Genomic DNA, 14,339 nt, shown 5'->3' with positions numbered 1-14,339 from the left:
GACATCAAATTGGTTGCCCGGCCACGATTGACCATTTGCGTCGGATAGCCCAGCGGTCCGACCCAATTTCCCCCGCCTTGAGCATTTTTAGATTTTTCTATTCTCACAAAATTGGCACATAGATATGTAAACAAAAAATGTTTAATTAACGAATTTTATTTCATCCAAACAAATAACAAAGTTTACATGCACTGCCATGTATGAAAAATAAAAGAGCATAGTTTATAATTAATAAATAATAAAATGAGATGAGATGAGGTGTCCACGACTTCCCTGCGTAGCATCTCGAGTGACTGCCTGAGGTTGACTTCCTGAGGTCGATCTCCGGACCAACAACAATGGGTAAATCGTTAGCATAGTTAACACAAATGGCCGAATAATTCGTCGGTATCGCACTACGCAATTGACCGAACAGGTCTCGTGCGTCGAGGCTGATGGAGGCTCCGACCGGAGGGGCGGCCAACAAGGACGCGGGCAATGCGGGCAAGGGATCTCCCCTACCTTGGCACAGAGCGTCGACTTCGGCGAGTCGTGGCCCAAAAAGAACTTGGATACTATGGCGAGGGGGTAGCGGGTGGCAGCGGGGTGGCGTTGTCGCCCTAGGGCTGCAAAGAAGAGGAGGGCGTGCTTTTGGTATGCTAGATTTTGGTGTCCCTGTCTGGCTGGACGAGAGCCCATTCGCAGCCCAAATTTGGACCAGGGATACGTTTTGGTGGACAACCCGTCGGACCGCTAGTTTCGGGACAAATCCAAATTTTGACCGTATGGACGCGAACGGTCACTTTGCGTCCATTTACGTCGGGCCATCGGAGATGCCCTCACGGATCATGGTATATTGTATGTTGTGGGTACACTTCATAGGTATTGCCATCGACATGGTTCAGATCCGGCAAACCTGGGTGGCTCACTGAAGGTGGTGGCGGCTTATGGCCCACCGGGTGGCCAAGTTGCTGTTGATTGAAGATGGAGGATGTCCAGCCTAGAAACAAGGAGCCGGATCCAGCCCGACCAATGCAAGGAGTCGGATCCCTGAAGACCCATGAAGGACGCCGGATCCATGACGACAAGTTAGAGATAGGCAGATCTTTGACATGCACGACAATGTAATGTTCCGTAGTTAGTAAACTTATATCCGGGTAGGACTCTCCGTAGAAACCCTAGGATCTGGCCGCCTATATAAGCCGGATTCCGTGAGACCTAGAGACACAATCACGACTCATTGTAATACGCGCAAGCGTCCAAATAATTCCAGACAAGCAGCAATATGTCATGTCCTCGTGCAGTGTGATCCGAGGATGGGTAAATTGCGTACCACCATCTGAATGGCTCTCCGCCCTGTGGCGTCATCTTCATCCTCCTTCCGTGAGGATACCTCTTCCAGGGTATTGTCGAATAGACAACGACGCCGTAGTACCCCCATTTCATAAAACAATGCATATAAATTAAGTCAAAAGTCAAAATTGTTTAAGTTTAGCTAAGTATAGAGGAAAAAAGTAGGAGTATGTGGAACCACAAGTTGCATTTTCATGGGGTATTCATTCACTATTTCAAATAGTGTTATTTTTTGTGTAAAGTTTTAGACAAACTTAATATGCTTTGACTGTTTGACTAAAAATACACACCTTGCTTTTTGAAACGGAGGTACTAGTACAAAGCTACTTCTATTCTATACGAGTATACCGCTGTTCGTAGAGCGAAAAGAATGTCCTACCGATGCGGTTCATCACATAGGGACAGTCCAGTATGTAGCGTACTGAATCTCGTGGACTCGTGGTTATTTCTGTGCATCATTTGTACCGTCAATCTGCTCCGACCGCAGATTTGAGCTACTCGTTCTTGGTATGGCGTACCCACCTACTCCATTTGTGTGCGCACACGATGTACGCGCGCGCAGGTACACGGTACACCGTAGTACGCCAGAGTTGAATGCTTCCAACAAGGACTGTCCGTCCTCGCCTCGTGAGGTGGGTCCGGCCGGTTTCCTCGCCGGATATGATAAGTAGCCCCCGTCCTCGGCGGTCCCCTCGTGAGATGTCGGCGCCGGGCCACAACGGCAGCGAGGGCGGCGGGCTTGGCACTTGAGTACGATCGGCTCGATCGATTTCGGTAACCTCGTGCATATGCACGACGTGGTTTGGCCAGCGGCATTGATTTTGCCGGTCGTGTGTGCCGTACTGCCGTGCCGGAACAGTCTTTGGTCATGGGCTAGCACGCGCGCGCCCACCGGAAGCCAACATCGCCCGTGCCGTGATGCTGGCCGGCGGCGGCGGGAGAGCGAGGCGTCCGATGGAGGAAGGCCGGTAACGGACGAGGTGACCGGAGTAGCGGGTGCAGAGCCTCAGGCAAAAACCGAAACTAAAAGCACGACGAAATGAAGAACAAAAAATGGATTCCGTCGCCGGGACTTGAACCCGGGTCTCTCGGGTGAGAGCCGAGTATCCTAACCACCTAGACTACGACGGATTTTGTGTTCAATTTTCTGAAGTTATTTATCAGTAACGCAGCTCTAATGAGCCTATCATCAAGGAAATGAAAACAAGAAGTACATGGTGCAAGCTCGGGTAGTATATCCATCCGGCAAGGGGCGAGGATGGAATATAATCGCCGGCCGGTGACGGTGCGTCTGTCTGAACCGCATGTACGTAGGGACACGTAGCAACACGAGAGTGGAGGCAGTCCATCACCAAGTCGCCTAGCGCGCGCGGGCCACGCAGTCCGTCTGACCTCCACTCTGTCGATCATCGATCCCAGCTTTTTGGGACATCATTCATTGGAACGCAGCGGCCTCTCCGAAGACCCGCGTCACTGGCAGTTCAGTACTTCAGTTGCCGGCGCCGCCGCGAGTGCAAAGTGCTTGCTGATCGATTCTGCAGACTGCAGGCAACCATGCATGGGCCATCTAGCTGAATTTGCGCGGATGAGCCTCTTCCAATGTTAGTGGGCGGAGATTTTAATATTATAAGGCGTAAAGAAGAGAAGAACAATGATAATTTTAATGCACGTTGGCCTTTTATTTTCAACGCTATTATAGAGAGTCTCAACCTCAGAGAAATAGTTCTCTCAGGTAGACAATACACTTGGACTAATAGACGGGACAAACCTACATATGAAAAGCTTGATAGAATTTTGGCCACTGTGGAGTGGGAGCAAAAAATTTCGCTTGTGTCTGTAAGGGCTTTGACTAGATCCGGCTCAGACCACACTCCTCTTCTCCTTGATTCAGGGGAGCAATCTTTTTTGGGTAATAAGTTTCACTTCTCTTTCGAACTTGCAGGGTTAAAACAAGAAGGTTTCATGAAAATGGTAGCTAAAGAGTGGAATTCGGTTACTACAATCGGAATATGGCAAAATAAAATACGTCATGTCAGACAATACCTCCGGGGTTGGGCAAAAAATCTAAGCGGTAATTATAGACTTGAAAAAGAACAATTGCTAAGTGTTATAGATATTCTGGATCGTAAGGCTGAGTTATGCCCTCTAGATGAGGAGGAGAGAAAGTCCTTGCGGAATGCAATGGACAAGGTTACTAAGTTGAGAAGAGATGAGGAGTCTAAATGGGCGCAAAGAGCTAAGATTAAATTTATTCAAGAAGGTGGTGACAATACTAAATTCTTCCACCTTATAGCTAATGGCAAACATAGAAGGAAAAACATATTTCAACTTGAACAAGATGAAGGGACGATTATAGGTCAAGAGAACCTAAAGAATTATATTTCAGATTATTACAAACAACTTTTTGGCCCACCGGCTAGCTCATCTTGTGTTATGGAAGAGTCTGTAGTACATGATATTAAACAAATTTCAGCCGACGAAAATGCCATTTTAATTGCGGAATTTGCTGAAAAGGAAGTTTTCGAGGCGATATCACAAATGGAGAAAAACAAGGCACCGGGTCCCGATGGATTTCCAGCAGAATTTTATCAAACGTTTTGGTGTGTTATTAAGGAAGATCTCATGAATATGTTTCGAGAATTTCACCGAGGTGATCTTCCTCTTTTTCACCTCAATTTTGGGACAATCATTTTGTTACCAAAAAAGGAGAACACAGTTCAAATTCAGCAGTATCGTCCAATTTGCCTTTTAAATGTTAGTTTCAAAATCTTCACTAAAGTTGGGACTAACAGAGTAACTAATATTGCTGACAAAGTTGTTCAGCCAACCCAAACCGCTTTTATGCCTGGGAGACACATACTTGAGGGTGTAGTGATTCTTCATGAAACCATTCACGAGCTTCATCGAAAAAAACTTGATGGTGTTCTTTTTAAAATCGACTTTGAGAAAGCCTACGATAAGGTTAATTGGTCTTTTCTGCAACAAGCAATGTGAATGAAGGGGTTCGATCCCAAATGGTGTGAATGGGTTCAGAGATATATAGAAAAAGGGAGTGTTGGCTTCGTGCAAATGAAGACATAGGTCATTATTTTCAAACAAAAAAAGGTTTGCGAAGATCCTTTATCTCCTATTTTGTTTAATATTGTTGCTGATATGCTCGCAATTCTTATCCAACGGGCGAAACAAGATGGGCAGGTTAGTGGTTTAATCCCTCATTTGGTGGACGGGGGACTCTCAATTTTACAGTATGCGGATGATACTATTCTTTTCATGGAGCACGATTTAGAAAAGGCACTTAACATGAAGATGGTTCTTTGTATTTTTAACAGCTTTTTGGACTTAAAATAAATTTTCACAGGAGTGAGTTATTTTGTTTTGGGAAAGCGAAAGATGATGAGAGTGAGTATACAAATCTTTTCGGATGTGATATAGGCTCACTTCCGTTTAAATATCTAGGGATTCCAATTCATTTTCGAAAGCTGAAAAATAGTGAGTGGAAACTGGTAGAAGACCGTTTTGAAAAGAAATTAAGTTGTTGGGCCGGGAAAATGTTATCATATGGTGATCGCCTTATTCTTATAAACTCGGTTCTCACAAATTTGCCAATGTTTATGCTATCTTTCCTAGAGATTCCTATATGAGTAAGAAAGAGGCTAGATTTCTTCAGATCTCGTTTTTTCTGGCAAAGCGATGGATACAAAAGAAAATATAGACTAACAAAATGGGATGTTATTTGTAGACCAAAAGATCAGGGAGGATTAGGAGTGGAAGTGCTACATCTAAAAAACATAAGTTTACTAAGCAAGTGGTTGTACAAACTTATGAACGAAGAAGGAGTATGGCAAGAGATAATCCAAAACAAATATTTGAAAACTAAGACACTTTCTCAGGTTACAGCAAAGCCAACAGATTCACCTTTTTGGAAGGGTTTAATGAATGTCAAAGATGAGTTTTTCAAAAGAGGGTCTCTTGTAGTAGGAAATGGACAAAATACTAGATTTTGGGAAGACACATGGCTAGGTGATCTGCCTCTTAAGGATCAATACCCGACTCTTTACAACATTGTTAACCATACAAATGTTACGGTAGCACATGTGATGGGCTCAACACCTCTGAACATAGGATTCAGGAGAGCTTTATCTGGGAACAAATGGGATAGATGGGTCCATTTAGTTACTCGCCTCATGATGTTTCAATTGACGGATGTGGAGGATGCTTTTAGATGGTCGATAACTACTTCTGGTGTGTTCAGTGTTAAATCTATGTACACAGACTTGCTTAATGGACACACATGTTATCTTAAGAAATATATTTGGAAGATCAAGGTTCCACTTAAAATCAGAAATTTTATGTGGTTCCTATAAGGAAGTTATATTGACCAAAGACAATCTTAGCAAATGGAACCTTGATCCTCCAAATGATTTGTTCTAGTATCTCAAATTTGTTTGGAAATTGGTTAAATGGGGTGCAAAAAAAGATAAAGGCCACATTAGAGTCGGTGTGTGCGCTTTATTGCGGGCTATATGGACAGTCCGTAATGATTTTATATTTAACAAAAGGAGTTTCCCATCTTTTATGCAGGTTATCCCTTTGGTCACTCATTGGATCCATATGTGGTCCTTCCTGCAGGCGGTGGAGGAACGTCCGGACATGGATATTGGGTGCAACCGTTTGGCGACGGTCGCACGGGATTTCTACAGCCAGTGCGGTTGGCGGTCTGAGAAAAGGCTCACATCATGATGCTACATCGCTTTTTTCTTCTAGCTTTTTTTAGGTGGCTTATCCATGTTGAGACTCTAAGTGATCCATGAGCTATAATAATTATGTACTGTTACTACTGTTTTGGTGTGACTTATTTTAACAAAAAACCGTATGCATCAATTGATGCAGAGGCAGGGGCACCCCATTTCGAAAAAATGCATGGGCCATGCCCGACCCGAGGCATGCTTAATCCCGATCTCGATTCTGCAGCACCATCGCCAATTCGCCATGCTGCAGTCTACGGGGAGGGACGAGGTAGAGCGACGCAGAGGCTTCATCATCGAGTAAGATCGAATGCCACAAGTTCTACCTACTTGCTTGCAAGGGAGAAAAGCTGGGTGGAGGTGCCGGCGCCGGCGTCGTTTACCGGTGGTGACCATACTACATTATACGGCTATTGACGACATGGGCTTAGCCCAGTGGTTGGGGTCGCAGTGGCGCACCCTAATGACCGGAGTTCGATTCCTATCAGGGACGAATTTCGGAATTGTCACGCCAAGTCCCACTTCTACTATATCAAAAAGTGTCTAGTTCCTCCTAGACACGGTTTCATTTTTTTTTTACATTATACGGCTATTGCGCCAGTCTCCAGTCCACTCTGGTTTACCATTTGTTTTTCTCCTGTCAGCTGACTCGTTTTAAGACTGAGGAATTCTTTGCTTTTGCCCGTCTGTGTTGTGGCTGGAGCATGCATTGTAGTAGTAGCTTTTGGTTTCTGTAGCTGAGATATATAGGGCGCGACAGCTCGCGAGATGGACTTCATGTGCCACTGGATTCTCTCTGTTTTTAGCCCACCAAACACCAATTAACATAGTACGTAATTAAAGTGTGCGACAACGTGAGCGTTTTCTGCATTCTTTTCCGCCCACAAGGCCCATTTCTCAGATGTTGTCTTGGTTTTTCAATTTTTTTCCCCAAGAGATCTTTCGGGCGTTGTCTGTAAAAGCAAAAAAAAAAAAATGCCATTACAAACAACAGCACAGTTTCTGCATCATATGAACCCAATAGCAGCCATGAAAGGAGTCTAGTGAGAAGAGATGCCGCGATTCACGAAGCATGATATGTTTGAGGCCACAGCCCGCGATTCACGAACACTACAGGAATGGTCCTATACGCCGACGGCCAAACCCTACGCCGAGGGCATTTTATCGGGGCCGTCGGCGTACGGCCTCGCCAGGGCAGCGCCGGAAGCCGACCGTCGGCGTCTAGTTACCGTCGGCGTATAGGCTCCTACGCCGAGGGCCGCCGTCGGCGTCTACCTGGCCCTCGGCGTAGAGGTATCCATCACCTCCCCCGCACCCGCACCGTCACCGCCCTCTCACGGCGTCAGACAGACGCCGAGGGCTACCCTCGGCATAGGGCATGGCCACCCTATGCCGACGGCCACCCTCGGCATATAGACTTTTTTTTTATTTTTTATTTTTTCTCTCTCTCATATTACTTTATATTATGTTTCTATTATTTATTTACTAGTATGCATTATGTAAAAAATGGTTCTATTTTTTAAGAATTCGTAGATGGCATATGTAGGTCCCACGGGTGACGCTCTTCGCAGACGGGTCAACCGGAGCCACTAGGCCCAACATTTGCTATCGATGTACATATGGGTAGATCCGCGGGGTCCCCGCCCTACGGTTTCCCTAACCCTAACTCTAACCCTAACCCTAACCCTAACCCTAACTCTAACCCTAACTCTAACCCTAACCCTAACCCTAACTCTAGCCCTAACCCTAACCCTAGGGTTTCCACATACATTGCTAACTCTAACCCTAACCCTAACTCTAGCCCTAACCCTAACCCTAGGGTTTCCACATACATTGCTAACTCTAACCCTAACCTAACCCTAACTCTAACCCTAACCCTAGGGTTTCCACATACATTGCTAACCCTAACTATAACCCTAACCGATCACTTGGTAAAACCCTAACCCTAGGGGTCCCGCCCCTAGGGTTTCCCAAGAAACAGATCACCTGAGCGTCGAGAATTGTTGGAAAACTTGCTTCTGCCCCTAACATACATGTACAAGTGTGATGTAAGGTTTGGCTAACCTTGGATGTACCCGGCGTTGACGATTTCCGCATAATGGGCTACCAGTTGGTAAAATTCAGGATCTGTATGTGGAAACCCCCGCCATGGCTCGAACGGAGCCTATTTTCTGGTAAAGCATGCCCAACCTAGCGTTTCCATGTACATATGTCCTAAACAAAGCAAACTAAATAAAAAGTCCACTTTGGTAAACCCTCGCACGGAGAAAGCTATAGGGGTAGATGTGTGGGGTCCCATTACTAGGGTTTTCCAAGTTACAGACCACCGGAGCGTCGGAATCGCTGGAAAACTTGTGTGTGTCCACATGGCATGCACAAAAGTGATTTGAGATGGTTTTATATCCAAGGCTACCCCCAGTGTGTCCGGCTTCTCGGACGGGGTTACTACACTTAGGCAGATTATGCATGTATAGGGGGGAACTCCCTCGGAGGTGAACCGGAGAGAAACTTGAGATCATATGTGATGATCCTTGTTTCCACATGTACATATGACCTAACCAAGCTCAAATGGAGGCATATGCCCACCGGGGGAGCCCCGATGGGATGCGATCAAAGGGTAGACCGCGCGGTCAACGTAACTAGGGTTTCGTCGAAAATCGAGCATCGGATCTAGGGAATGGCCCCAAAACTTGTGTGTGTCCACATGGAATGCACAAAAGTGATTTGAGATGGTTTTATATCCAAGGCTACCCCCGGGTGTGTCGGCTTCCTCTGACAGGGGGTTCCCTACACTTAGCAAGCAGTTCTGCATGTATAGGGGGGAACTCCCTCGGAGTTGAACCGGAGAGAAACTTGAGATCATATGTGATGATCCTTGTTTCCACATGTACCTATGACCTAACCAAGCTCAAATGGAGGCATATGCCCACCGGGGGAGCCCCGATGGGATGCAGTCAAAGGGGTAGACCGCGCGGTCAACAGAACTAGGGTTTCGTCGAAAATCGAGCATCGGATCTAGGGAATGGCCCCAAAACTTGTGTGTGTCCACATGGAATGCACAAAAGTGATTTGAGATGGTTTTATATCCAAGGCTACCCCCAGGTGTGTCCGGCTTCTCGGACAGGGGGTTCCTACACTTAGGCGGTGCCGCATGTATAGGGGGGAACTCCCTCGGAGTTGAACCGGAGAGAAACTTGAGATCATATGTGATGATCCTTGTTTCCAAATGTACCTATGACCTAACCAAGCTCAAATGGAGGCATATGCCCACCGGGGGAGCCCCGATGGGATGCAGTCAAAGGGGTAGACCGCGCGGTCAACAGAACTAGGGTTTCGTCGGAAATCGAGCATCGGATCTAGGGAATGGCCCCAAAACTTGTGTGTGTCCACATGGAATGCACAAAAGTGATTTGAGATGGTTCTATATCCAAGGCTACCCCCCCAGGTGTGTCCGGCTTCTCGGACAGGGGGTTCCTACACTTAGGCAGATTCTGCATGTATAGGGGGGAACTCCCTCGGAGTTGAACCGGAGAGAAACTTGAGATCATATGTGATGATCCTTGTTTCCAAATGTACATATGACCTAACCAAGCTCAAATGGAGGCATATGCCCACCGGGGGAGCCCCGATGGGATGCAGTCAAAGGGGTAGACCGCGCGGTCAACAGAACTAGGGTTTCGTCGGAAATCGAGCATCGGATGTAGAGAATGGCCCCAAAACTTGTGTGTGTCCACATGGAATGCACAAAAGTGATTTGAGATGGTTCTATATCCAAGGCTACCCCCCCAGGTGTGTCCGGCTTCTCGGACAGGGGGTTCCTACACTTAGGCAGATTCGGCATGTATAGGGGGGAACTCCCTCGGAGTTGAACCGGAGAGAAACTTGAGATCATATGTGATGATCCTTGTTTCCAAATGTACATATGACCTAACCAAGCTCAAATGGAGGCATATGCCCACCGGGGAGCCCGATGGGATGCGATCAAAGGGGTAGACCGCGCGGTCAACAGAACTAGGGTTTCGTCGGAAATCGAGCATCGGATCTAGGGAATGGCCCCAAAACTTGTGTGTGTCCACATGGAATGCACAAAAGTGATTTGAGATGGTTCTATATCCAAGGCTACCCCCCCAGGTGTGTCCGGCTTCTCGGACAGGGGGTTCCTACACTTAGGCAGATTCTGCATGTATAGGGGGGACCTCCCTCGGAGTTGAACCGGAGAGAAACTTGAGATCATATGTGATGATCCTTGTTTCCAAATGTACATATGACCTAACCAAGCTCAAATGGAGGCATATGCCCACCGGGGAGCCCGATGGGATGCGATCAAAGGGGTAGACCGCGCGGTCAACGTAACTAGGGTTTCGTCGGAAATCGAGCATCGGATGTAGAGAATGGCCCCAAAACTTGTGTGTGTCCACATGGAATGCACAAAAGTGATTTGAGATGGTTCTATATCCAAGGCTACCCCCCCAGGTGTGTCCGGCTTCTCGGACAGGGGGTTCCTACACTTAGGCAGATTCTGCATGTATAGGGGGGAACTCCCTCGGAGTTGAACCGGAGAGAAACTTGAGATCATATGTGATGATCCTTGTTTCCAAATGTACATATGACCTAACCAAGCTCAAATGGAGGCATATGCCCACCGGGGGAGCCCCGATGGGATGCAGTCAAAGGGGTAGACCGCGCGGTCAACAGAACTAGGGTTTCGTCGAAAATCGAGCATCGGATCTAGGGAATGGCCCCAAAACTTGTGTGTGTCCACATGGAATGCACAAAAGTGATTTGAGATGGTTTTATATCCAAGGCTACCCCCCAGGTGTGTCCGGCTTCTCGGACGGGGGTTCCTACACTTAGGCGGTCTGCATGTATAGGGGGGAACTCCCTCGGAGTTGAACCGGAGAGAACCTTGAGATCATATGTGATGATCCTTGTTTCCAAATGTACCTATGACCTAACCAAGCTCAAATGGAGGCATATGCCCACCGGGGGAGCCCCGATGGGATGCAGTCAAAGGGGTAGACCGCGCGGTCAACATAACTAGGGTTTCGTCGGAAATCGAGCATCGGATCTAGGGAATGGCCCCAAAACTTGTGTGTGTCCACATGGAATGCACAAAAGTGATTTGAGATGGTTCTATATCCAAGGCTACCCCCCCAGGTGTGTCCGGCTTCTCGGACAGGGGTTCCTACACTTAGGCGGTGCTGCATGTATAGGGGAACTCCCTCGGAGTTGAACCGGAGAGAAACTTGAGATCATATGTGATGATCCTTGTTTCCAAATGTACATATGACCTAACCAAGCTCAAATGGAGGCATATGCCCACCCGGGAGCCCCGATGGGATGCGATCAAAGGGGTAGACCGCGCGGTCAACGGTAACTAGGGTTTCGTCGGAAATCGAGCATCGGATGTAGAGAATGGCCCCAAAACTTGTGTGTGTCCACATGGAATGCACAAAAGTGATTTGAGATGGTTCTATATCCAAGGCTACCCCCCCAGGTGTGTCCGGCTTCTCGGACAGGGGGTTCCTACACTTAGGCAGATTCTGCATGTATAGGGGGGAACTCCCTCGGAGTTGAACCGGAGAGAAACTTGAGATCATATGTGATGATCCTTGTTTCCAAATGTACATATGACCTAACCAAGCTCAAATGGAGGCATATGCCCACCGGGGGGAGCCCCGATGGGATGCAGTCAAAGGGGTAGACCGCGCGGTCAACGTAACTAGGGTTTCGTCGGAAATCGAGCATCGGATCTAGGGAATGGCCCCAAAACTTGTGTGTGTCCACATGGAATGCACAAAAGTGATTTGAGATGGTTCTATATCCAAGGCTACCCCCAGTGTGTCCGGCTTCTCGGACGGGGGTTCCTACACTTAGGCGGTCTGCATGTATAGGGGAACTCCCTCGGAGTTGAACCTGAGAGAAACTTGAGATCATATGTGATGATCCTTGTTTGCAAATGTACATATGACCTAACCAAGCTCAAATGGAGGCATATGCCCACCGGGGAGCCCGATGGGATGCGATCAAAGGGGTAGACCGCGCGGTCAACGTAACTAGGGTTTCGTCGGAAATCGAGCATCGGATCTAGGGAATGGCCCCAAAACTTGTGTGTGTCCACATGGAATGCACAAAAGTGATTTGAGATGGTTCTATATCCAAGGCTACCCCAGGTGTGTCCGGCTTCTCGGACGGGGGTTCCTACACTTAGGCAGGTCTGCATGTATAGGGGGAACTCCTCGGAGTTGAACCGGAGAGAAACTTGAGATCATATGTGATGATCCTTGTTTCCAAATGTACATATGACCTAACCAAGCTCAAATGGAGGCATATGCCCACCGGGGGAGCCCCGATGGGATGCAGTCAAAGGGGTAGACCGCGCGGTCAACAGAACTAGGGTTTCGTCGGAAATCGAGCATCGGATCTAGGGAATGGCCCCAAAACTTGTGTGTGTCCACATGGAATGCACAAAAGTGATTTGAGATGGTTCTATATCCAAGGCTACCCCCCCAGGTGTGTCCGGCTTCTCGGACGGGGGTTCCTACACTTAGGCGGTCTGCATGTATAGGGGGAACTCCTCGGAGTTGAACCGAGAGAAACTTGAGATCATATGTGATGATCCTTGTTTCCAAATGTACATATGACCTAACCAAGCTCAAATGGAGGCATATGCCCACCGGGGAGCCCGATGGGATGCGATCAAAGGGTAGACCGCGCGGTCAACAGAACTAGGGTTTCGTCGGAAATCGAGCATCGGATCTAGGGAATGGCCCCAAAACTTGTGTGTGTCCACATGGAATGCACAAAAGTGATTTGAGATGGTTCTATATCCAAGGCTACCCCCCCAGGTGTGTCCGGCTTCTCGGACGGGGGTTCCTACACTTAGGCGGTCTGCATGTATAGCGGGGAACTCCCTCGGAGTTGAACCGGAGAGAAACTTGAGATCATATGTGATGATCCTTGTTTGCAAATGTACATATGACCTAACCAAGCTCAAATGGAGGCATATGCCAACCGGGAGAGCCCGATGGGATGCGATCAAAGGGGTAGACCGCGCGGTCAACGTAACTAGGGTTTCGTCGGAAATCGAGCATCTGGATCTAGGGAATGGCCCCAAAACTTGTGTGTGTCCACATGGAATGCACAAAAGTGATTTGAGATGGTTCTATATCCAAGGCTACCCCCAGTGTGTCCGGCTTCTCGGACGGGGGTTCCTACACTTAGGCAACATTCTGCATGTATAGGGGGAACTCCCTCGGAGTTGAACCGGAGAGAAACTTGAGATCATATGTGATGATCCTTGTTTCCAAATGTACATATGACCTAACCAAGCTCAAATGGAGGCATATGCCCACCGGGGGAGCCCCGATGGGATGCAGTCAAAGGGGTAGACCGCGCGGTCAACAGAACTAGGGTTTCGTCGGAAATCGAGCATCGGATCTAGGGAATGGCCCCAAAACTTGTGTGTGTCCACATGGAATGCACAAAAGTGATTTGAGATGGTTCTATATCCAAGGCTACCCCCCCAGGTGTGTCCGGCTTCTCGGACAGGGGGTTCCTACACTTAGGCAGATTCTGCATGTATAGGGGGGAACTCCCTCGGAGTTGAACCGGAGAGAAACTTGAGATCATATGTGATGATCCTTGTTTCCAAATGCGCATAGCTTGGGAATGTAGAAGATTAAAACAAATTTGCATGGACATATATAATTTAATAAATATAATTGACATTAATAAAATTTAAATACAAAAATCTTCACATAAGATGATATAATTATTCATAATACTTATTCCTATGAACTATATTAATATTTGTTATACTATAATCTGAGATTAATAAAATTTAGAAAATAATTTTATACCTATAATTGAGATTAAATATGAAGTAAAAGGAAAAAAAAGGTCTATGCCGAGGGCCACCCTCGGCGTATAGCCGGCCCTCGGCATAGGGGGGGCGCGCCGGACCGGTTAGAGGTCTTGGTCGAGCCAGACCAGCTAGCCAGACCAGCTAGCCCTAAACCCCCGCGCGCGTGCCCGAGCCCGAGCAGCCCCCGACCTCGTGCCCGCCGCCGCCTTGCCTGCCCGCCGGCCGCCTCCACCCCCTCCTCCTCCCCCAAACCCGCCCGTGCCGCCCCTCCCGCCGCCGCATGCCCCTCCCCGCCGCCGCAGGCCCCTCCCCGCCGCCACCCTCCTCCCCTCACTGCCCCCGGCCGCCCTCCTCCCCTCACTGCCCTCCTCCTCCCCTCACTGCCCGCCGCCCCC

The 14,339-nt window shown here is 48.0% G+C and overlaps 1 non-coding gene across 1 annotated transcript; it reads right to left on the bottom strand.

Annotated features, from left to right (window-relative positions):
- Nucleotides 1–2,390: 2,390 nt before the first annotated feature.
- TRNAE-CUC (transfer RNA glutamic acid (anticodon CUC)) lies at nt 2,391–2,463 on the bottom strand. The gene has a single exon. It is a non-coding gene; the product is annotated as a tRNA-Glu (tRNA).
- Nucleotides 2,464–14,339: the final 11,876 nt, after the last annotated feature.

The sequence above is a fragment of the Lolium perenne genome, chromosome 3 (genome assembly GCF_019359855.2).
Source record: "Lolium perenne isolate Kyuss_39 chromosome 3, Kyuss_2.0, whole genome shotgun sequence".
Classification (NCBI taxonomy): Eukaryota; Viridiplantae; Streptophyta; class Magnoliopsida; order Poales; family Poaceae; genus Lolium; species Lolium perenne.
Note: the sequence above shows the minus strand (reverse complement) of the source record. Positions and strands in the feature narration are given on the sequence as shown.